This window comes from Microcaecilia unicolor, chromosome 12, assembly GCF_901765095.1.
Source record: "Microcaecilia unicolor chromosome 12, aMicUni1.1, whole genome shotgun sequence".
Taxonomy (NCBI): Eukaryota; Metazoa; Chordata; class Amphibia; order Gymnophiona; family Siphonopidae; genus Microcaecilia; species Microcaecilia unicolor.
Window position 1 is genome coordinate 83,943,041 of NC_044042.1, and position 24,501 is coordinate 83,967,541.

The following is a 24,501-nucleotide window of genomic DNA, read 5'->3' on the forward strand; positions in this document are numbered from 1 at the left end:
TTGTAAATCTCGGTAACCATTTTAAAGAGCGATGTGGCAATGGGAGAGTCAGCGCCGGCAGCAGGCATAAAAAACGGGATCTTTCCTGCCCCAAAGAATCCATTAGACCACCAGGGTGGCTGCCTTGAGGTATGTGCTGAGACCCTGCAGCTCAGGGGAGTAAGTCTGGAATAGGTTGTGTGGGTGAGGTGGGGTGGGGACCGGACTGGACCAGATCAGACCATGGGGAGGATACTGTTAAAAAAAAAAGTTGTATTTTCAAACATGCCGGCTTGTGCATAGGAAGAACACAGAGGAAGTATAATGAAGGAATAATTTTTCACCAGGGGAGTGGGGAGGAGGTCTGGGTGGGGTGAGGTAAGGTGAGGTTTTGTATCTTCTACAAGTTCTCAAATGCCACGTTCTTTGAATATTTTTCTCCTAGTTCTTTTAAACTTCCTCCAGGGAGCTGCCTCCACTGCCGTTTCTCCTTTACTATCCTGCTTATAATCGAACGAGAAAAACGCCCAAGTTCCGACCTAAATCGGGAGATGGACGTTTATCTCACAAAAACGAATAACGCGGTATAATCGAAAGCCAGACTTGGATGTTTTCAACTGCACTCCATCGCGAAAGCGTACAAAGTTGATGGGGACTTGTCGGAGGCGTGTCGGAGGCGTGGTGAAGGCGGGACTGGGGCATGGTTATCACCCGAACAGAGATGGGCGCCTTTTGCCGATAATGGAAAAAAAGTATGCTAGAATTTAGCTAAAATTGTAGCTAGAATTTAGGGCACTTTTCCTGGACCCTGTTTTTTCACGAATAAGGCCCCAAAAAGTGCTCTAAATGACCAGATTACCCCCAGAGGGAATCGGGGATGACCTCCCCTGACTCCCCCAGTGGTCACTAACCCCCTCCCACCACAAAAAAATGATGTTTCACAACTTTTTATTTTCACCCTCAAATGTCATACTCACCTCCCTGGCAGCAGTATGCAGGTCCCTGGAGCAGTTGTTAGGGGGTGCAGTGGACTTTAGGCAGGTGGACCCAGGCCCATCCCCCCCACCTGTTACAATTGTGCTGCTTAATGCTTAGTCGTCCAACCTCCCCAAACCCACTGTACCCACATGTAGGTGCCCCCCTTCAACCCTTAGGGCTGTAGTAATGGTGTAGACTTGTGGGCAGTGGATTTTGAGGGGGATTTGGGGGGCTCAACACACAAGGGAAGGGTGCTATGCACCTGGGAGCTCTTTTACCTTTTTTTTGTTTTTGTAAAAGTGCCTCCTAGGGTGCCCGGTTGGTGTCCTGGCATGTGAGGGGGACCAGTGCACTACGAATCCTGGCCCCTCCCACGAACAAATGCCTTGGATTTATTTGTTTTTGAGCTGCGCGCTTTCATTTTCCATTATCGCTGAAAAACAAAAACGCCCAGCTCACAAATTGTCAAATAAAACATGGACGTCTATTTTTTTCGAAAATACGGTTCGGTCCGCCCCTTCACGGACCCGTTCTCGGAGATAAACGCCCATGGAGATAGACGTTTTCGTTCGATTATGCCCCTCCATGTCTTCGTTGCGCTGTATGCTCATATCTTGCAGCTCCTTAATTTCTCAATATCTCCGCTCATTCTTCCCATCACACTGTGTTTTTGTGACTTTCATTCCTGGCATTTGAGAACTTGTAGAAGATGCAAAACGACTCAAGATAAGACACTATTATAGACTTGCTGGAGTGTTTAATAGAACTTTTAAATGAACAGGAAGAGTAATTACAACAGTAGTGGTGGTCATAGGGAAATATAGTGACCACAAAAAAAGAGATTGAATTATTCATGCAGAGGTGGATCTGGTTCGCTTCCAGCCAGAAGAGAATAGACTGTATTAATCACACTGTGCAGTGGATATGATTGAAGTCAGAAGCGGAGCCAGGTTGGCGGCGCGGGGGGAGCGAGAGCGGATTTCCACCGGTGCTGGCACACATTTTCAATGCAACACATTGAGAAAAAAATAGGCACCGGAGCTGGCAGAACTCCATTTGGGGGAGCAGCCGCTCACCTGTCACCCCCCTGGCTACGCCACTGATTGAAGTATGAGTGTAGTGTGAGTGAAGGAGTGAGGATAAGGAAGTGTTATTTTATATACATTTTGAATTTATGGTTTATAAAGAAAATAAATGAATAAAGATTTGTTTAAACGTTGAAAGAGTAAAAGATAAGTTACTGGGGAATGTGAATGTTTATTGTAACTATTTGAAGAAATTTCATTGAATATGTCTGTAAAAACCCAGCTGGCCTGGTGATCCTCAGACTGGGTTGTAAACCCCAGCTTTAGTACATCTGGCCCCAAGTGCAACCCTGTTGACTGGATAAATCTTGTGTATTTCTCCCCTACTCACCCATCTTTCACCTTCATCTCACACTCTTCAATCTACCCTCTCAACCTCAAACCTCTATCTCTCCCTCCCTGCTCACTTTGACTCTCAATCTCCTCCTTGCTTTTCCCACCTCTCCCCCCCCTCTCTGGCTCTTAACTGAATCCAAGTCCTCTACCTTCTGTCAGTCCTTTGCTGAGGGTTGAAAAGAACCTGGGGGGGGGGGGGGGGGGAGGAAAGAGGGGATAGATTGGGTTGATGGTTTTGCTGTATTTCATCAGGCCTGATATTCAGTTGGCGTCACTCAGCATTTTGCTGACTGCCACTGGCATTATGCCTGGAAATTCAATGCCAGGCCATGTCCAGGCTTCGTCAATAAATTTCCAGGTCTGTGGAGCTGGCTAAAGCATAGCCGCTTAAGTGCGATATTCAGCACTTAACTGGCTATGGGGTACTGGTTAAGTGCTGAATTGGCACTTAACTGGCCAAGTGCTGACTCCAACCCCAGAATGCCCCCAAAATAGCCAATTTTGACATAGGTGCTAACTGCACATTTTTTCAGCAGCATTAACCAGTTAAGTGCTGCTGAAAATGACAGGTTAGCTCTGAACAGGCAATTGATCTGGCCAGGAGCCATTTCTGACTGGTTAAATCATTTTGAATATCAACCCAATTATGTTTTATGCTTTTTTTTTAATATTCATATTATTTTAAGTGTAACTTGCTTCAGTCTCAGTGAGGCGAGGTATACAATCCAATGGAAAGGAGTGGCCTAGTGGTTAGGGTGGTGGACTTTGGTCCTGAGGAACTGAGTTCAATTCCCACTTCAGGCACAGACAGCTCCTTGTGACTCTGGGCAAGTCACTTAACCTTCCATTGCCCCATGTAAGCCGTATTGAGCCTGCCATGAGTGGGAAAGCATGGGGTACAAATGTAACTAAAATAAAACAAAAATTAAATTCCCTCTCAGCACCCCCCCAACCCAGTTCTTCCTCCAACCTCATTCATGTCTCTTCAGTAACTCCCCCTAGAGGACAGTGGCAGAATGCAGCTGACAGTGTGTGTTGTTTGGACTTTGATGGCTCTTTTGCAGCACCTTTACTGCAATCAGTGTTACAAATGAGGGTGGTAGGAGGGCTGCAGTAGGACATCAGTCAGTTCATGCATACCCCATCAGTGCCACTGCAAGGAATGCTGCCGACCACATTATTTATTTATTTGTAACACTTATACCCTGCGCTTTCCCACTTATTAGCAGGTTCAATGCAGCTTACATAATATAACAGGTTTACAAAGTAACATAGAATGGATATCAACTATAATTCATAGTAACATAGTAGATGACGGCAGAAAAAGACCTGCACGGTCCATCTAGTCTGCCCAACAAAATAAACTCATTAGTGCTACTTCTTGTGTATACCTTACCTTGATTTGTATCTGCCATTTTTAGGACACAGACCGTAGAAGTCTTGCCCAGAACTAGCCCCATTTTCAGGACACAGACTGTAGAGGTCTTGCCCAGAACTAGCCCCACCACCCAAACACCAGCCCCGCCTCCCAATCTCGGCTAAGCTGCTGAGGATCCATTCCTTCTGCACAGGATTCCTTTATGTTTATCCCACGCATGCTTGAATTCCGCTACCGTTTTCATCTCCACCACCTCCCGCGGGAGGGCATTCCAAGTATCCACCACTCTCTCCGTGAAAAAATACTTCCTGACATTTTTCTTGAGTCTGCCCCCCCTTCACTCTCATATCATGTCCTCTCGTTCTACCGCCCTTCCATCTCCGGAAAAGGTTCATTTATATAGTGTATAAAGAGGTGGACAATTAGATGTGGGTAAGTAAGATGGGTCAGGGAGGAGGGTGGTAGAGGTAGGGAGCTATTATGAGGTTGGTAGCTCCAAAGCAACCTAATTTTGGAGCCCTCGTGGGCAGGGCTGGTGTTAGACATTCAGGGGCCCAGGGCAGAAATCAGGGAGGTGGCCCAAAAGCTGTCCTTCAGCCTATGCCTCTTTTAACTTGTGGCAGGTTTGGGGCCCCCTATGGTATGGGGGCCCAGAGTAATTGGCTTGTTTGCCACCCCCTATCACCGGCCCTGCTCACGGATAGGATAACAGTACTTAACAGGCTGGATATGGCTCAAGATCAGGGGCTCTGCTTTTGTGTGTTTAATGTCGCTCTGTCTTATCTACCTTTTTTTTCCAGATTTTGCTTTTCATGTTCTTTTTGTGAGAGCGACATATATTGAGATTTTTCATATTTTATGTCTTAGGAAAAGTGCTTTCCCCCTAATTCTATAAAAGTTGCCAAACATTGCGTGCACAAATTCGTGTATGCAGCCAATTTGTGTGCACAATTTAATTGAATAACACCAATAGCACCAATAATTGACTTTTTAACAAGCAATCTTGGCACTAATTAGAGTTAATTGGCATTTATGCACATAAATTTAGATGTGGGATCTGCGCCTAAAATTTACACATGATCTGAAAAAGAGGGCATGGGAATGGCAGGGTCATGGGCGTAATTGGGCATTCCTAAAATTAACATGCGTTGTTATAATGGGGATACGCGCCTAACAAAGGCGTGTATATTTGCACCGCACTTCAGTTGGTGTAAGTGGCCGTGCCTAAAGTTAGGCACAATTTCCAAGTGTAAGCACTATTCTATAAACTGCCCCTAACTTTAAATGAGGCTTTTAGAATAACGCTTTTTTGGGCACTGATTTTGTTTGGTGCTATATATGGAATCTAGTCCTTTATGTCATCTGTCTGTAATATTCCTTTTTGGGAACATGTTGACACAATGGGATGGAAAGAGAATGAAGGTGGAAGGCATGTGAGAAACATTTTTTTTGGCTTAAATTAACTAGGAAATTGACCTGGAGAATGAAGGTATATTCATAGGCAGCAGAATGGGGTGGGTTACTGGGGCCATGGCCCAACCAATATCTTGCCCAACACAGTATCAACAACCAGAGAGCTTGAGGGCAGAGCTGGAGCCTGGTTTGTTTGGCCCCTGCAACCAAAAAGCTGTTCTGCTGCTCCTGACGTTCACCATAATATAGGGAGAATCTTATGTTGGCTAAGATGCTGCTTGATCCTCTTCCTCCTCCATCTTCTTTCCGTCTTCTCCACCCTGTTATCTGATAGCACTTAACCACCATCTCCCACAGTCTCAACTAGTCACCACCATTAACATTTAGGAATCTCTAGGATTTTATTTTGTTTACTCAACTGGCCTTCATCTCTACTGACCCCCGCCCAGCCCTTCCCTGAATGCTTACAATGCGTTTTGTTATTTTTGCTGTGCAATTTCTGCAATCCGCGTCAGGGTAGCTGCTATTTGCAGAGCTGGGTCCTGGCCTTACCCAAGGTCTTCAGCTAATTACACACAAACTTTTGGACACAGTAGATAGCAGCACTGACTTAAACAAATACCAGTCTTTTCAGTAAATAAAAAAAATTACTGAACTGTAAAGCAAATAAGAAACTGAATGAATGAGGATTGGCCTAGTGGTTAGGGTGGTGGACTTTGGTCCTGGAGAACTGAGGAACTGAGTTCAATTCCCACTTCAGGCACAGTCAGCTCCTTGTGACTCTGGGCAAGTCACTTAACCCTCCATTGCTCCATGTAAGCCGCATTGAGCCTGCCATGAGTGGGAAAGCGTGGGGTACAAATGTAACAAAAAAAACCTGCCTTCAGTTCTATTCAATGACCTGCATGTACATTTTTTTGCCACCCAGCTCCCCTATCACTTATGCCCAAATCTTCCAAACTAGAAATATTATACCCATCATCAAGGCCAGTATTAAGGGGGGCAAACAGGGCAGCTGCCCTTGACCCCACAGCTGCAATGTCTTCCTCTTCTCTCCACCCCCATCTGGCATCTCCCTCACCTTCCTGGTATAACTTTATGTAGAAATCTGTTTTAGTTTCAACAATGTTTATTGATGATACATCATGTGAACATGCCAACAAACTCCACAACATACTGTTACATAATACATGTCAAACAGAGACAAAATGATATTCCATCATCAATAAAATTTTTCCTTTTTCTCCCCTCCCCAACTTACGCTAATAAACCCCCCTCTCAAATTAGGCATAATACTGTTAATTAAAGTGATTTACAAACCCTCATAACATCAAACAGGTAGCAACCAACTATATTAAATTACCTACCCTCCCACACCTACCCCATTTTACTCTTCATGGAACAGCATATGAGAGAAGAAATAGGTCGATCAGCTGTTAAGTTCTCCTAGTACTTGGCCACATATACCATGCCCCCACCAACCCACCTTCCCTGCCTCCCCTACATCCGTACGAGTGAGGTATTGCATCAAATTGAGACACACTTATCTTACTAAGAGTGGAGGCGGATAACCCCCCCCCACCACTCCCCATGATTAGACGGCTTAAGACCCGTGTGTGGACTAGCACCCGGTCCTCACCCCACAACCCTCAACCAGTGCCTGTCATAACCAGTGGTGTGCTGGAGCCGGCTCTTAACTTTTCTCGGCTCTTGCGAGCCGGTTGTTGAAACGTGCGAACCAGTTTCCTCCCTCCCTTCCTCCCGATCCCTCTCTCCTGATCCAGTCCCTCACATCACCGACCTGACTCTTCGAATTCTTCAGGGCAGGCAGTCTTGCCTGCCTGCTGCCAGCGCTGACTCTCGCCCGCTGGCGCTGCCAGTTCGCGCTTTAAAAATGGCTGCCTGCCCTGAAGAATTTGAAGAGTCAGATCGTTTATGTGAGGCACTGGATCCGGATGGAGGGAGAAGGGAGGGAGGAGAATTCGCCGAACAACTCAGGAGGGGGGTGGCAGGGGAGAGAAGGGAGTCGCTGGGCATTTGTGGATGGAGGGGAGAGAAGGGTCGCTGGGTATGGGTGCATGCAGGGCAGGGGAGAGGAGGGTCACTGCTGGACATGGGTGGATGGAGGACAGGGGAAAGGAGGGTCAGTGGGTATGGGTGCATGCAGGGCAGGGGAGAGGAGGGTCACTGGGTATGGGTGCATGGAGGGCAGGGGAGAGGAGGGTCGCTGGGTGCATGCAGGGCAGGGGGAGAGAAGGGTCACTGGACATGGGTAGATGGAGGGCAGGGGGAGAGAAGGGTCGCTGGACATGGGTGGATGGAGGGCAGGGGAGAAGAGGGGAGAGAGAAGAAATGCTGGACATGGATGGAGGGGAGGGAAGAGTGAGGAAGGGATGAGATGAGGGAAGAGGAAGAGAAAAACTGCACATGGATGAAGAAAATAGGCAGAAGTTGAGGACCAGAAATGAAGAAGAAAGGAGGAAAGGAAATAAATAAATGGAAAGGAAGCCCTGGAAACGGAGTTAAGAGGACAGATAGCAGCAGAATCGGATACGGGGCCAGCATGATCAGAAAAACAGTCACCAGACAACAAAGGTAGAAAAAAAATCATTTTATTTTCATTATAGTGTTTGGAATATGTTCACTTTGAGAATCAGGTGCTCAACATTAAAAGTTTATATTTATTTACTTATTTATGGCATTTTATCGCACATTAAACATGAATTAGATTGGAACCTGGGATCATTTAATTTTTTTTTCCTGGAATAATGCATTGCCACCCCACCCCCAGGCTCTCTCCCTGGCTATAGCCAGCTCTGCAATTTGGGGGGGGGGGAGGGCGCGCAGAGTGGGACCGGGGAGAGAGCCTGTTGTTAAACATTTACCAGCACGCCACTGGTCATAACCCTCTCTTAACCTCAGGATACCTAAACTATTAGATCCCTCACCGATATCTATTGCCTCCCCCCTCCCTGTTTCTCACCCAGCATGAAGAATGATAATTGAATACTTCCTATATCCCAGCATATTACACAGAGTCCCATCCAATCATAGCTCATTTAGCACCAAGCTCCTCCCCCTAGAAGATAAGGCTGACAAGCATGGGTCCCAAAGCTTCAAGAAGTGCGCCTTTCTTCTATGTGAGCCCCTCACTTCCCAAGCCTCCCAGACCATTAATTGGTGGAGTTGGTTGCGCCAGTGCCAGTATGCTGGCGGCCCCTCTGACAACCAAGATTACAGGATGCATTTCTGTGCTAATAAATAAGCTTTCCGAAGCAGCAATGCATGCAGTGCTGCCCATCCCACTCCTGGGCCAGGATTATCTAACACCAATATGTCTGGGGTACATGCCAGCAGTCGTTGAATTAAACCCGAGAGATATCTGATAATTTGCTTCCAAAACTGTTGAATCTTTTCACACCCCCAAAAAGCATGATAGTAAGTATTATCTGATAGCTTACATTTGGGGCACACCGCTGAGGGCAATCTTCCCACTCGAGCCATCCAGGGCCAGTCTTAGCAAGTGCGCAGCCCTATGCAGACCAATCTGATGGGGCCCCATCTTAGCCCCGCCCCCACCCTCACTCCAGGGCCGGCCACCCCTCCCTCTGAGCTCCAGGGCGGCCACCTCTCCCTCCAAGCTCCCGGGCCATCCCCAGGGCTCCCCAGCTCCCTCCCTCCCTCCCAGCTCCAAGGCCGGCTGGCTGACCAGTCTCTGTCTCTCTCTCTCCCTTCCACCCACCAGCTCCAAGGCCCCCATCCCTCCCTCCCCGCTCCAAGGCCTGTCTCTCTCTCTCTCCCTCCCACCCACCCAGCTCCAGGCCCCCCTCCCTCCCTCCCAGCTCCAAGACCGGCTGGCCGGTCCTCTCTCTCTCTCCCTTCCACCCACCAGCTCCAAGGCCCCCCTCCCTCCCTCCCCGCTCCAAGGCCCCCCACCCAGCTCCAAGGCCCCCTCCCTCCCACCCACCCACTTACCAGCTCCAAGGCCCCCCATCCAGCTCCCACCCAGCTCCAAGGCCCTCCCTCTGAATTTTAAGTTACTTCGTCGTCGACGTCGGAGCGGCCGGCAGGTAGCAGCAGCTGTGAAAAGCGTGCGAGCTGCTGGGCGGCGCTTCGGGAGCCTTCCTTTCCTTTGCTCAGCTCTGGTCCCGCTCTCAAAATGAGGGCGGGACCAGAGCTGAACGAGGGAAGTGAAAGGAAAGCTCCCAAAGCGCCGCCCAGCAGCTCGCACGCTTTTCACAGCTGCTGCTACCTGCCGGGTGGCCGGTCCGTTGATGACGAGGTAACTTAAAATTCATTGGGCGGGGGACTGGAGCTTGGGGGGTCGGGGCAGGGCGACTTCAGGCGCGCCATGCGGGGCCGCCTTGAGCGCAGGCCCTATGCGGTCGCCTCGCCCTAAGACCGGCCCTGGAGCCATCTGCACCTGAGTGAAATAGGCTCTGTGCAGGATCCGAAAGTAGTACTCTCTATAACTTGCATTACTCGTAAGTCTCGGTATACTTTTAATCAATGCCAGCACATCCCAAGTAACCAGTGTCAAACCCATGTCATGTTCCCAGCAATGACGAATCACTTCCAAATCCCTAGGCCCCTCCAAGACCCACAGCGCCTTATGTATTCCTGAAATGGATGTGGCGTGTTCTGAGATAGCATAAAAAAAAATCATGTACCCGCACGTCCATACCACTCTGCAACGCTTCTTTACAAAGCGATTGCACATAATGCTTGACAATAAGCGAATTCATCCCCCCATTGTATTCCCACTTGACCCTTCAGCGCAGCCAAGGATTTGAGCCCCCCCCCCCTTCCGGATCCAAAACATTGGTAACTTTTGGAAATTTCTCTGAAAGTGCGTTTTGTGGTGCAGCTGCCTGTGGAGTGAGCCAGGGCCCTAGCGTGGAATCGCTTGACAGTAAATATATCAGACTGTATACATTACTTATGCAATGTTTTTGGTGCAGAGAGATTGAGTAGTGGGTGTGAGTGAGTGTGAGTTTTTTTTTTTTGGTGCGAGTATGAAAGGGGCAAAGGGACAACAGTTGCCGAGAAGCTGACAGGTTATTATTATTAGATTAATTTGGTGTAAATCTTGGCATAACAACGCTATATTCTAAACTCTGGTAATATTGGCTACCTAGTGTCAGCTCTGCGGAGAGGGGTGGGGAGAACCTTTGTTGTTTTTTTTTTCCTTGTTAAGGTTTGGAGTGAGTATGAAGGGGAGTTGGGGTAAAGGGACAACAGTCGCCAAGAACCTGACATGTTAGCATTAGTTACATTTGTTGTAAAATTTTGCATAAAAATGCTATACTCGAATCGGTGGCAATACTAGTTATCTGGTGTCAGCTCTACGGAGCGGGGTGGGGAGTACCTGTGTGGATGTTTTTTTTGGTGGGGGGTTTCCCCCTTTCACATGAAGTAGGGTGAACGCGAATGGGGTGGCACCATTGAGGATTGGAGGGTTTAGTGGGGAGGGAGGCGTTGAATAGTGACTAGTTCCATGGGGAACGTTACATCTGGGTTTTTGGGGATGGGGGAGGGTGGGCTTGGGGGGGGCAGGGAGAATGGGGATAGTTCTTAGCATGAAGGGGATGTGCACAAACTGGGGGGGTGGGATGCAGTTATAATTGCCTTCTAATGTAATTACAAAGGTCGATCCTATCCAAACATAAGGTTGAGGCAAAGGAAATGGAGGGGGACTGTGGGCTGGGGCGGTCTCCCTGTTGCTTTTTGATCAATGAGCTGCTGACTTTGTCCTTACAACTTCTGCTATGGTGAAGGTGGTTACCTGGAATGTTGGGGGTATTTCTTCCCCCATAACACGATCAAAACTTTTGCAGCACCTTCAGCAGATCCAAGCAGATATAGCCCTATTGCAGGAGACGCATCTGTCTGAAAGGGAACAAGAGAAATTGGCCACCCTCCTGCTGGCTGTCCTCCTCTATAGGTGGCTGGGTGATGGCTGGCTGGTGGGGAGGGGATCTGGGCAGCCTGTGGTGGGATAGCCTCCTATTTCTCCCTCTCCCCCTCCTTTTCCACCTGCTGGTGGGCTGCTCCAGGAGTGTGACCTGTGCAGATTTGAGTCAGACACATCCTACATGGCTTATATAGTGGTTCAGGTGGGCAGTGCTAGGCAGGTACAGGGGGAATTGGGGACATGTATGTGGATGGCTGAAGGATATCATCGGTTTGTGTGACCTATGAGATGGCATGGCAAGGAGGCGGGAACCACAGATGTGATGCGCGCTTGTCCCATGAGAGGTTGACATTCATACAGGCGGATGAAGCTTGGGGCTGCTGTGGGGGTGCGATGTGGTTGTTACTCATGTCGGGCTCGGCTCCCTCATGCGCCTGATGAGTGCCTCCAAGTCTCAGTGTATGTCAGATCACCTGCAAAACACACATGTTTTGTTACGCACCCTCAAGACAGTCTGTCAGAGTTGAGGGGAGCCACATTGGGGGCTTGGTCCAGGGTGTGCAATATCTGTATGGTCAGAAGTGCTGCCTGGCATTAGGTGGGGAGGGGACTAGTGGATGGTTTGGGGACACTGTTTTTTGGGCAGGGAGGTAGTCATGGGCAGTCAGCTACGGCAGATGTAACCTAGGGTTGCAGGGTTACCATATTTGCTACGACAAAAAAAGAGGACACAAAATAACATTCAGTCACACCCCTACCCTTTCCCATCATACCCATATGCCATCCTGCCACACCCCTGTGCCACACAGTCATCTTGACCCCCCCAAGAAAGCCACATTCTGTAAACAGTGAAAATAATGGTAAAGCAACAGAAATGCATTTTCTTCTGTACTCTGCTAAATAGAAAATGAAAAGATGTACAAGACATGCTCATGAAATGTTTAGAAATGTACATTTCATGATCATGTCCTCTTTTCTTTTCCCTCTCATCCATGAGCAGCATATCCCTCTCTCCTCTTCTCTCCATCCCCTTCTATGCAGTGCCGTAGCGAGGGCTGATGGCACCCGGGTGCAGCACGGCGCGACCCCCCCCTTCTGAGGCGCACCCCCCCCGGACCGCATTCTTACCTGCAGGAGGGCCGATCCGCCCCGAGTGCACGTCACTCGGAGCTGTGTCGGCCCCGCTGGTTCCCTGCGTGCACCCGGGGTGGACCGCCCCTCCCGCCCCCCCTTCCTAAGCCACTGCTTCTATGTATTTCCTTCTTTTCCCTCCCTCCCCCCATGTACATCCCTCTCCCCAAACTTTTTTCCAGCCTCCCTCCACCCACCTTTCTACAGCTCCCTCCCTCCCTCCACTCACATGACTCCATCCACATCCTCTCCCCTCCCCTCATGTACTTTATTATGACCTTTTTGGGGCAGGAAAGAACCCCACTCTTTCCTGCCTGGTGCTGACTGCTTGCTGCTGGCACCACTTCAAAATGGCTGCCAAAACGTCAAGCGGTGACCTCACAAGACTTCTGCGGAAGTCTAGTAAGGCCACCTCCTGAAGCTTTGGCAGCCATTTTGAATCAGCACTGCAGCGAGCAGTCAACGACAGCGCTGGGCAGGAAAGAGTGGGGTTCTTTCCTGCCCCAAAGAGGCCACTAGACCACCAGGGCATGATAAGGTTTCTGCCAGGTACTTGTGACCTGGATTGGTTACTGTTGGAAACAGGAAACTGGGCTAGATGGGCTATTGGTCTGACCCAGTATGGCTATTCTTATGTTCTTATGTTTTGTTTTGTTTTTTATGTGGTTGCAACAAATGCATAAGCTGTGCCCATATTTGGATACAGATTAAAAAAAAATTTTTTTTTAATTACATTTGTACCCCACGCTTTCCCACTCATGGCAGGTTCAATGCAGCTTACATGGGGCAATGGAGGGTTAAGTGACTTGCCCAGAGTCACAAGGAGCTGCCTGTGCCTGAAGTAAGAATTGAACTCAGTTCCCCAGGACCAAAGTCCACCATCCTAACCACTAGGCCACTCCTCCACAGCTGTGTTGTGGAGTGGAAACAGAGATTAACCAATGGGCTTCCTTGATTCGTTGAGTGTCAGTGCTCCGCCCTCGATGTTGGTTTGGTTATTTATTTATTTATTATATACCACCTGCAAGCCCAAAAGCTATTGAAGTGGTGTACATTCAGGTACAGTAGGTATTTTTCTGTCCCTGGAGGGCTCACAATCTGAAGTTGTGTCTGAGGCAATGGAGAGTTAAAAGTGATTTGCGTAAGACCAAAAGGAGCTGCAGTGGGATTTGAGCTACTTCTCCATTTGTGATTTATTCTTCGGTTGCCATGCCTATAGCCTGCCGTACCTCCTCCAGGAGAGCCAAGAGGTTACCATAATTCCAGTATACCACATCAAGAATGTTAATGAGGAAGAAGTCCAGGGGATCATTCTACACGGAAAAACATATAGGTTATGAGTCTTTGGTTTTGAAATGTAGAGATTTGGCAGAACCAACATATTTAAGCATTTCAGTGCAGTGGTTCTCAAACTTTTCCAATGGGACTGCCTGGCTAATTGAATTTTCAGGATACCCACAAAGAATAAGCATAAGATAGATTTGCATGCACTGTCTCTATTGCATGCAAATCTGTCTCATGCATATTTATTGTGGATATCCCAAAAATCCAGGTGGTCCCGAAGGACTGGGCTGAGAACCATTGCTCTGGGGCAGCATTACCAACCTGTCTGGCAGCTGAGATCAGGGGTGTCCAAGTTCAGTCCTGAAGGGCAGCACACAGGTCGGGTTTTCAGGACATCTGTAATAAATATGCACGAGATAGATTTGCATACTAGGGAGGCAATATGCATGCAAATATATTTTCATAACCAGTTATTTTAATAACAGTCTTTTATAAGTGTATATTCTTATAACTGGTTATTTTATTTACTTTTTTCATTTGTAATAATTCCAATTTCGTTTTTTTAAGAACCACATCAGTCATGTAAGCTAATGGGGACTTTTTCATCTTTGCAGCTGGCAGCACTATTGGTGCTTACAAACATATATGTTGTACCAGATACCACGCACAGTGCAGTGGCTTCAGAAGGTGGGTTTCCTTTTACCTTTTAATTGGCATCTCCAGTACACATGTTGCTTGGTATACATATCCTCTAGGGTGTGATATGCTTCATATCAGCTCTCAGAGCCAGATGCATGAAAGAAACGTTGACCAACCAAAAACGTAAAGGTTCATGTTACAAGATACCAATTATGAAAAAATGGCAGATGCTCAAAAAAAAATTGCATGCAAATGAGCTGTGTGGTAAGACAAAGGTTGATGCATGAAAGTCTCACTAACCTGTTGAAATCCACGGTAGCGGTGTAGCAAACACATGCACACAATAGTAATTTCCTAAGCACACAACAAATGCTGTAGCTGTTGTACACATGTCTAAAAAGATCACATCATAGACGTGTGTCCTGGGTGTATGAGATAGACATCATTCATAACCAGAGCCTTATAGGCCCCGATCCATGCGTGGTTTTTTAATCACTCTGCAGATGGCTACCGTGCGCTGTACCAGGTTGCTTGCATCCCATTTCTTTGTGGTGCTTTCACATTTTCATTGGGTAGAGGCACTTCTCATTGATAACAATGAGCTGCGTAAGCCAGAGAATATCCATTTCAGAGAAGTTGGGCTTTCTCCCACAGGGACTATGTGTAGCCATGGCTTCTCCAACACGGATGTGCACATATGCACGCATAAATAATATGTCAATGACAGCGCTTATGCACGCACATATGGACATGCTTATGTTTAGGGCAGATGAAGCTCCTGGAGTTACCGGCAACCCCTGTGCACCCATTAAATATATCATGTTAAAGGTGTGCGGACCTTTCTGTGCATTGCCCATAAACAGCTGTGCATCATGCATTACCTTCATTTAAATGAGAACCACATAATTACAATACATTTGCATAGCATTTTCGTTGCGCATTTGAGAGTGCGGTAAACAGGTCACTGTAGGCTTTGCGTATTTATTGCTAGATACTGTGATCGCTAAGCCGGTTTAAACTGGCTCAAAATGATTGCTCCTGGCACGCTAAGTTTGATGCATCTGGGCCTCAGTGTCGTTAATGTTTTAGTGTTTTCAACCTAAACAGGTCTTATAATATGACATAATCCAGCCATACTGTTATATTTGTTTTATTTCATCTATTGTTGTTGGTATCTGTAACGTACCTTTTATTAGATATTTTGTTGTGAAACTTTAGTTACACTATCAGTCTTTACATTGCAGTCCATGTTTTTTATATTATTTTGTTTATTCACATCACATTTTTAGTTGTATGTTTTATTCATTTTTTATGTATAAAATTGTATTTTTAACTTACTTTTTATAATTTTTTTTACACAGTTCTGTGACCCCTGAAGAAGGTGGCAAGTCTGCTGAAACACGGACCCATGTCAGGTCTTACTTTAGTGCCTCAATCAAGACTTTTTCATCTACTACTCCCATCTTGAGAGTCGTGAGTCACCCTCTACTCCTTGTTGTGTCTTTGTTTCTCTGTAAAGGTTTCTTCCTGTTTTCCTGTGCATCCTGAAAACCTGACCTGGTTGTAGCCTTGGAGGTCTGAACTTGGACAGTGATAGCACACTGCGGATTGTTCTCTCTTTGCCATTAGCAAGATTAGCCTTAGAGAAGGAAGATGTTTGTTTATTAAAAACTTGTTATACCACCAAATACCAACAAAGATCATCTAAGCAGTTTGCAATCAATATAATAACAATTAGAAAAGAACTTTTCAAATAGGACCGAAAGACAAAGACACATTCAAGAACATTCATAATAACAATAACAAAACAAGTAGAACAAACCAAAGGCTGTGAACCAGGAGTCATGCCATCAACCAAAGAAAGCATGTTAGATATAACAGGCCTTTGGAAGGGCTTTGAACTGTTGAAAAGATAGCTCAGATCGCATTGGCCTAGGAAGGCTAGTCCAGAGAAAAGGTGTCTAGTAACCTCATAATTAGTGCGCTTTGGGTTGGGTATAACCAATCTATTGGAGTCAAGAGATCTAAGTTGGTGAGCAGGAGTGTAAGGAGTAACAAGATTCGAAAGGTACAGAGCGACCCCAATATGATAGGCTTGTCCAAGTTCAGTTCTCCTGAGTTACAAACATGCCAGATTTCCAGGATCTTCTGAATGAATAATCAATACCCAAAAAATGTAAATGGTTTTCATAGTGATAATAATTGTTATTAATATTTGGTATCTCTGATCAGAGAAAACGTTTTGGGTATTGGCTACATGAGATCAGGAGCAATAAGATATTTTTTCACCCCTAACATAATTATTGAGGGGGTCTTTTACCACTCGCTAATATGGAGCTACCATTGGCTCAACATGGCCACTGGTGGTAGTTCCAGCTGGAGGTGCTCCGCAAATTTATTTTTCTGTAGCGTGGCCAGGGGCGTATCCAGACTTCAGCGGTAGGGGAGGCCAGAGCCGAGGTGAGGGGGCAACATTTTAGCCCTCCCCGGCGCCGCCGACCCCCCCATTGCAGACACCTCCCCCCCGCCCCGCCATTGCCGACACCTCCAACAACTTTGACCGCCCGCTGTCGCCTACCTTTGCTGGCGGGGGACCCCAACCCCCGCCAGCCGAAGTCTTCTTCCTTCGTTTGGTTTCTTGAGTCAGACTCAAGAAACCAAACGAAGGAAGAAGACTTCGGCTGGCGGGGGTTGGGGTCCCCCGCCAGCAAAGGTAGCAGACAGCAACAGCGGGTTGGCGGCGGGCGGGGGGGGGGGGTTGAGAGGGTCGTCGGTAGGGGGGGTCCAGGGCCAAATCTGCGGGGGCCCTGGCCCCCGTGGGCCCATAGCAGCTACGCCCCTGAGCGTGGCACTAACCTGGTGATAATTGGCATTGCTGCATGGTGCTCAGTTACCACCGGTTACCATGGGGCCCTTCCCGCCACCTCATGGGTGGCCGTAAGTGCTTCCTGCTGCATGGCCCCACAGTAACGGTTATCTTACCATGTGTCCATTTTTTGAGGGTATTTTACCTGCTACAGTAAAAAGAGCCCTGGCACTGGAAAAAAATTGCCCCCGCCGCTACCGCAGGGCCCTTTTCCCTCAGCTTAGTAAATGGACCCCTGAATGAATAACATAGTAACATAGTAGATGTCGGCAGAAAAGACCTGCACGGTCCATCCAGTCTGGCCAACAAGATAAACTCATATGTGCTACTTGTTGTGTATACCTTACCTTGATTTGTATCTACCATTGTCAGGGCACAGACCGTATAAGTCTGCCCAGTACTAGCCCCGCCTCCCAACCACCAGCCCCGCCTCCCCCCACTGGCTCTGCCACCCAATCTCGGGATTTGCATACTCATTAGGGGTGTCTTGAAAATCTGGCCTGTTACCATCCTGGATACTGAACTTGCAGAAGCCTGCATTAGAGGCAAAGCTGGGGTGGGGGGAGTTACCCTTCTTTCAGGAAAATGATTAAACCATGGTTATTCAGCCAGCCATTCTCTTAATAGTTTGAACATTTGCTGTTGTTGAGGCTCATTTAGATTCCTTCTAGGTAGGAACATTGATAGTTCAGCTAATGATAGTTTTATTATTTTCATTGAATTTTGATGATGTGCATTGTATATTGCTATTAGTATTACCAGTTGCAAATGTAGTTTATTTATACTGAAAATTTGATATCCCGCTTTTACAGCTAAATCCAAACAGGATACAACAGCATAAAGTTGAATAAAGAAAATAACTAGAATAATGTGGAACAAATGATCTTGGTCTGGGAGGTTAAGTGCTGATTTGCTTAGATCTGTTTTCTGAAAACTGGGTTATCTCAGTACCCGTGTCGTCACTCAGAGGCCAGCAGGTGGCAGTGTTAAGCTGTTGTATCGGCTTTCAAAGTGGGAGGCTGCCTCACCAGTCATATAAGCACCAAAAGTGTTTGCTGTATTTTATTCTCCAGTACTGGCACATACAGGCTTGCACAGGGCAGCTTCCTTCCACTCCCAAAAGAAATCAGAACCGGCAGATTTTGAATTGAAAATCAAAAGAAATCCTCTCTTTACCCCCTCCCCCCCCAACACCAGCTCTGAGGTGGCAGTAGGTTTCCAGCGGTAGGAGCAGGGTTTGTTTGTGTGCTGTTCTCCGAGCATTGGGAGGGCATCGCAAATGACTTCATTAACATCCATTTGACTACATTTAAATAAATTGCGGCCATCCCTGGCACGCATGTTGTTTCCTGTGCTAAAACTCTCTGAGCATTCTGTGCAGATTATTTCGGCAGTAGGGGATGGGACGACTTTCCTATGAGGAAAGGCTAAAGCGGCTGGGGCTCTTCAGCTTGGAGAAAAGGTGGCTGAGGGGTGATATGATAGAGGTATATAAAATAATGAGTGGAGTTGAACGGGTAGACGCTTTCCAAAAATACTAGGACAAGGGGGCATGCAATGAAGCTGGAGTGCAGTAAGTTTAAAACAAATAAGAGGACATTTTTCTTTACTCAGCATGTAATTTGACTCTGGAATTCGTTGCTGGAGAATGTAGTTAATGCGGTTAGCTTAGCAGAGTTTAAGAAAGGTTTGGACGGCTTCCTGAAGGAAAAGGCCATAGAATGTTATTAAATGGACGTAGGGAAAAATCCACTATTCCTGGGACAAGCAGTACAAAATGCTTAGCTCCTTGGATCTTGTCAGGTGATTGTGACCTGGATTGGCCACTGTCAGAGACAGGGTGCTGGGCTAGATGGACCTTTGGTCTGTTCCAGTGTGGCGATGCTTATGTCTTATGTCTCGTGCACTAATCAGTTCTAACGCTGACTTATTCTCTCCCCCTTCCATGGGGTCTAATTCACAGTGTATGTTTATCCTTTAATCTGTCAGGTGCCGATGATCAGAAGTAAACGCGGGCGCAAGAGGCCATTAGTGCCAGACTAGTGCCTACGTTTACCAGCGCACAATACGTAGAGCTGGCAAGCACGTGAAACAATGAACTCACCGGCTCTGAGCACAAGTAGCATGCAAATGCATGCTAAATAGCAGAATTAATCTTCCTCCCCAATGCTCAACAGGCAGTGCGCCAAACAAGCTCTCACAGCAAATCCTATGCCAGCTTGGAGTTGACATTAGGGTTTGCCAGGCCATTGGGGAGGAATGGAGATACCCTGTCTAGCATTTATTTATTTAGATTTTGCTCACAACTTTTTCAGTAGTAGCTCAAGGCAAGTTACATTCAGGTACTCTGGATATTTCTCTGTCCCAGGAGGGCTCACAATCTAAGCCTGTACCTAAGACAATGGAGGGTTAAGTGACTTGCTCAAGATCACAAGGAGCAGCAGTGGGATTTGAACCGGCAACCTCTGGATTCCAAGACTGGTGCTCTAACCACTAGGCCACTCCTCCACTCCCTTTGCATGCTCCCAGGACCCACACCCCCCAAAACACAAGGGCCCGGAAGTCCAGTGGACCTCTAGATCCCCCTACCCCTAAAAAACATAAGCCCCCCTAACCACATTTCCAAAACACTGGGCAAGGCAGAGCACTGCCATTTTGAAGTGGCACCTGCAGGAAGAGGAAGAGAGCGCTAGTCCCTCCCTTCTTCCTCCATTTGAGGTATGGGGGGACTTGGCTAGCCCTTGGGTGGGTAGGTGGGTGGGGGTCTGTTATGGGTCCCACTGGACCACAAGGTGTTTTGGAATTGTCATGGGAGGCAGTTTCCCTCTTCCGCCCTCCCATGATGTAACTTCCTGTTTCGGGGAGGGTGGAGGAGGAAAACCGGCAGCGGAGCACATAGAGCTATGACCTCGCTCTCAGCTTTCTTTTGTTACTTTGCAGCCAAGTCGGGGAGGAAGGCAGCGGTGTGAACCAATAAGTGAGAGGCAGGTCAAGGAAGGGAGAATGTGGGAGAAGACTGACTCATGGAAAAGAGATGGAAACCAGCTTAATTAGAAAATTAAAATTCCCAGATGACAAAGGTAGAGAAGGAAAAATTGTTTTCATTTATTACTTTTTAAGGACTGAGATTTGCCTGCTTTGTTAAATGTACATTTTTTTTCCTATTTTTATTTATAAAGTCCAGGAGAAAATTCATTTCTGCTTCTCTTTTATTAATATTGCCCTGTATAAAGAGTCTGACTTTCTTGGGGGGGGGGGGGGGGTCTCCATTTCAGGTTTTGTCTTCAGGCTTTTTCTGGTCCCCTATTTTGTATCAGGTGAGAAAAGCTGTCCATATTCTGAGGTGAAGGATTCTGCTAGCACAGGAGTGGGCAACCTCAGTCCTCAAGGGCCGCAACCTAGTCAGGTTTTCAGGATTTCCCCAATGAATATGCATGAGGTCTATTTGTATATAATGGAGGCAGTGCATGCAAACAGATCTCATGCATATTCATTGAGGAAATCCTGACATCTTGACTGTATTGCTGCCCTCAAGGACTGAGGTTGCCCACCCCTGTGCTAGCATATAATGTCTGCGTAGGAACAGTCTAGTTTGTACCAGTTTGCCAGCAGCTGGTATATTGGTGTTCTAAGGCCCAGTATAATATTTGTGGGGGGGGGGGGGGGGTTTCAGGAAGTGCTGCCAGATGAGAGAGAGAGTGAGTGAGTGAGTGTGTGTGTGTATGGGGATTCAGGAAGCGCTGCCAGATGAGAGAGTGTGTGTGTGTGTTGTGTGGGTATGTTGTCAGCTTGGAAGAAGAGGGGTGTGGGGGTTCAGGAAGTGCTGCCAGATGAGTGAGTGAGTGTGTGTATGTGGGGGGGGGGGGGGGCGGTTTATCAAGCATTGCCAGATGAGAGTGAGTGTGTGTAGTTGGGGGCGTGGGTTCAGGAAGCACTGGCAGAAGAGTGAGAGTGTGTGTGTGTGTGTGGGGGGGAGGGTTCAGGAAGCGGGGCCAAATGAGAGTGAGTAAGTGTGTGTGTGTGTGGGGGGAGGGTTTAGGAACGGCTGCCAGATTAGTGAGTGAGTGTGTGTGTGTGTGGGGGGGGGGGGCAGGGGTTTCAGGAACCGCTGCCAGATGAGAGAGAGTGAGTGTCTGTCTGTGTGTGTGTGTGTATGGGGTTTCAGGAAGCGCTGGCAGATGAAAGAGAGAGAGTGTGTGTGGGGGGGAGGGGGTTCAGGAAGCGCTGGCAGATGAGAGTGAGAAAGAGTGTGTGTGTGTGTGTGGTGTGTGTTGGAGGGGTGTGTGGGGGTGTGTGTGTGTTGGGGGTTTCAGCTTGGAAGAAGAGGGGTGTGTGGGGGGTCTGGAAGTGCTGCGAGATGAGTGAGTGAGTGAGTGTGTGTGGGGGGGCCGTTTATCAAGTGTTTCCACATGAGTTTGTGTGTGTGTGGGGGGCTTCAGGAAGCGCTGCCAGATGAGTGAGAGTGTGTGTGTGTGTGTGTGTGGGGGGGGGGGGGGGTTCAGGAAGCGGTGCGATATGAGAGACTGAGTGTGTGTGTGTGTGTGGGGGGGGGTTGCCACATGAGTGAGTGAGTGTGTGTGGGGGGGGGCAGGGATTTCAGGAAGCGCTGCCAGATGAGAGAGAGAGAGAGAGAGAGAGAGAGAGAGAGAGAGAGGAGTATGTGTGTGTGTGTGTGTGTGTGTGTGTGTGGGGGGGGGGGCGTTGAGGAAGTGTGGCCAAATGAGAGTGAGTGGGTGGCTTAGGAGGGGGTTGTTGTGGGGGGGGGTGTTGGACCTCCTTCTTTTGACCTGCAGCTTTGGGTGGGGGGGTCGGGATGGGGGGGCGGGTCTACCATTCTGTGGGCGGGGCTTCTACTTTTTGAGCTTTGGTGCGCGGGCGGGGGGGGGGGTGTTGGATGTCGGAACAGTGGTTTCTGGAGTCATTTGGTGGATTCCCTTTCCGCGGGTGGGTTTCCCTACTCCTCCTCCCCCTGCGTGGGTGCGATCCATTTCTTTAGTTTGACGTGAGGGCGGGGCATGGGTCAGTGGGGTGGCTTCACCACCATGAATCCATGAATCGTTCTGGGAGTCTGAGTGACTTCAGTGATGTCAGTGTCCTCAGAATGTTGAGGGTGCGTTTTATTATAGTAGATTCCCTGTCAACCAACCTTTATTCTGTTCTGTCCATGGGAAAACAATGCTTGCATCTTGAACATTATTGATACTTTTTGAAGTAATATGAATATCTTTGTAATATCCCACTCCTCTCTTTGTAGTACATTGCTTTTTTTGCTCATAAACATTAGCTCACTGGGTTTTTGCTGAAGACTCTGCACTGTCTCTAAATTGTTTATATTCTTTCTCTCTTTCTGGGAATTGGCTTCCAGAACTGGGCACAGAACTCCAGGTATGGTTTGCCACATGCATGTGAACAATCTCAAATACTAGAAGCATTAGAAAGTATTGCTAGTCGAGACAATGGGCAAAGTTTGGAACTGCTCTCTGAGACCAATATAATGCATGTCACCTTTATGTTGGTAGACAGGAAAGCTTAAGTACCAGCATCTGTGTGCATCAGAGAAGGCAGAAGTTCACACTAATTTTTTTATTTTGTTACATTTGTACCCCACGCTTCCCACTCATAAACAGGTTCAATGCGGCTTACATATTATATACAGGTACGTATTTGTACCTGGGGCCAATGGAGGGTTAAGTGACTTGCCCAGAGTCACAAGGAGCTGCAGTGGGAATAGAACCCAGTTCCCCATGATCAAAGTCTGCTGCACTAACCACTAGGCTACTCCTCCGCTAGCAACCATTCCATGTAGAAGCTTGCCCTTGCAGATCAGCAATGCGGCCGTCAGGCTTCTGTTTCTGTGAGTCTGACATCCTGCATGACGTTAGACTCAAAGAAACAGAAGCATGCGCGGCCATGTTGCTGATCTGCAAGGGCAAGCTTCTACATGGAATGTTGCTAGTGGAATAGCAACATTCCATGTAGAATCTCAAATAGTAGCAACAGAATCTCAATAGTAGCAACATTCCATGTAGATCTCCAATAGGGAAAGGGAAATGGGACTTTATATACCGCCTTTCTGAGGTTTTTGCAATGACATTCAAACAGTTTACATATATTCAGGTACTTATTTTGTACCAGGGGCAATGGCAGGTTAAGTGACTTGCCCAGAGTCACAAGGAGCTGCCTGTGCGTGCAGTGGGAATTGAACCCAGTTCCCAGGACCAAAGTCCACCACACTAACCACTAGGCCACTCCTCCACTCAAGAGGTAGGTATTATAACAGCTCCAGAGGATGGACAATACTGTTTATATCTGGAAAAAGTAAGAGGACTTTGACATCTGTCTGTGCCTAGTCCAGACTTGAGTGCATTCTCTTTTCACCTTAAGATGTGCTGTAAATCTAGGTCACAGATTAATTTGTAATGGAGCATATATCGATATCACATTGTAGGTGCTTTGTAAATTATTATTTTTTTCCCACACCTTAAAATTACTGTTGCTGGGAATAAGCTCACTTGTCCCTGTCCTACTGCCTTACATATATATTGGGTCACAGGTTTTTAGTACAATTGAAAAAATGTGGAAAAAAAAGCGCTCTTAATTTCAATGTCTTAATTTCATGTCAGTTCGGCACAGGAGCTGTCCCAGAGCTGGGTCTGAACAGCAGTGAAACCTGCTATAATAAACCCTGTACTCTTTCTTGAGAACTGGTGATGGTTAGGCACATTTTGATGGACTGCAAATAAGAAAGGACATATTCGCTTCCCAATTTCTGGCTGTCCTGGCTTAACAGCAACACTATCCAGGTCTTATGATGTTATACAGAGAAATTCTAACTAAGGTGGGGCAGGGGAGGGGGAGCAGACATTGATCACAGCCTAGTTCATACTCCCCTCCAGATGGCCACCATGCTAAGACAGGTGGGGAAAACATAAACTTTGCCAAAGAAATTGGCATTAGCAAGAGTCTCTTCCATCAGAGAGAGCCATCATCCAGGTTTAGTCACTCTGCCTTTTATGTCTTATGGCTGCCTTGAATTTTTTTTCCTTTGTAAATAATTAGTTTTAGTTATGTGATCATATTTCATCATAGCCAATGCTGACATAAAGCTGTCTGATGATAAGAATGCTCTGTATGGACATATTACAGAACACAGAGCCTTAGTGGATGAGAAATATAGGAAACAATTTTCCCCCTGCCTGTTCTCATTAAAGAGATGACATCAACTCATTTGTTTATTTGTGGATGTTTTGTTTAAATCAAGCCTCTTTTTTTGGCTCCATAGATCACATATTAACATAGTAACATAGTAGATGACGGCAGAAAAAGACCTGCCACAGTCCATCCAGTCTGCCAACAAGACAACTCATGTGTGCTACTTTTTTGTGTATACCTTACCTTGATTTGTATCTGTCCTTTCAGGGCACAGACCGTATAAGTCTGCCCAGCACTATCCTCGCCTCCCAAACCACCAGCCCCACCTCCCAACCACTGGCTCTGG

General features: G+C 47.3%; 1 protein-coding gene across 2 annotated transcripts in view; it reads left to right on the top strand.

The window, feature by feature from the left end:
- Positions 1–14,112: 14,112 nt before the first annotated feature.
- LOC115482230 (peptide YY-like) overlaps positions 14,113–24,501 on the top strand; it is a 171,698-nt gene continuing 161,309 nt past the window's right edge. Inside the window, exons 1-2 of one of the 2 annotated variants that reach the window (XM_030221863.1) lie at positions 14,113–14,185; positions 15,499–15,610. The gene's annotated coding sequence lies outside the window, so the exon portion shown is untranslated. Of the gene's footprint in view, positions 14,186–14,932; positions 14,966–15,498; positions 15,611–24,501 lie in introns of those variants that run through there. The other variant, XM_030221862.1, reaches the window with a different exon arrangement.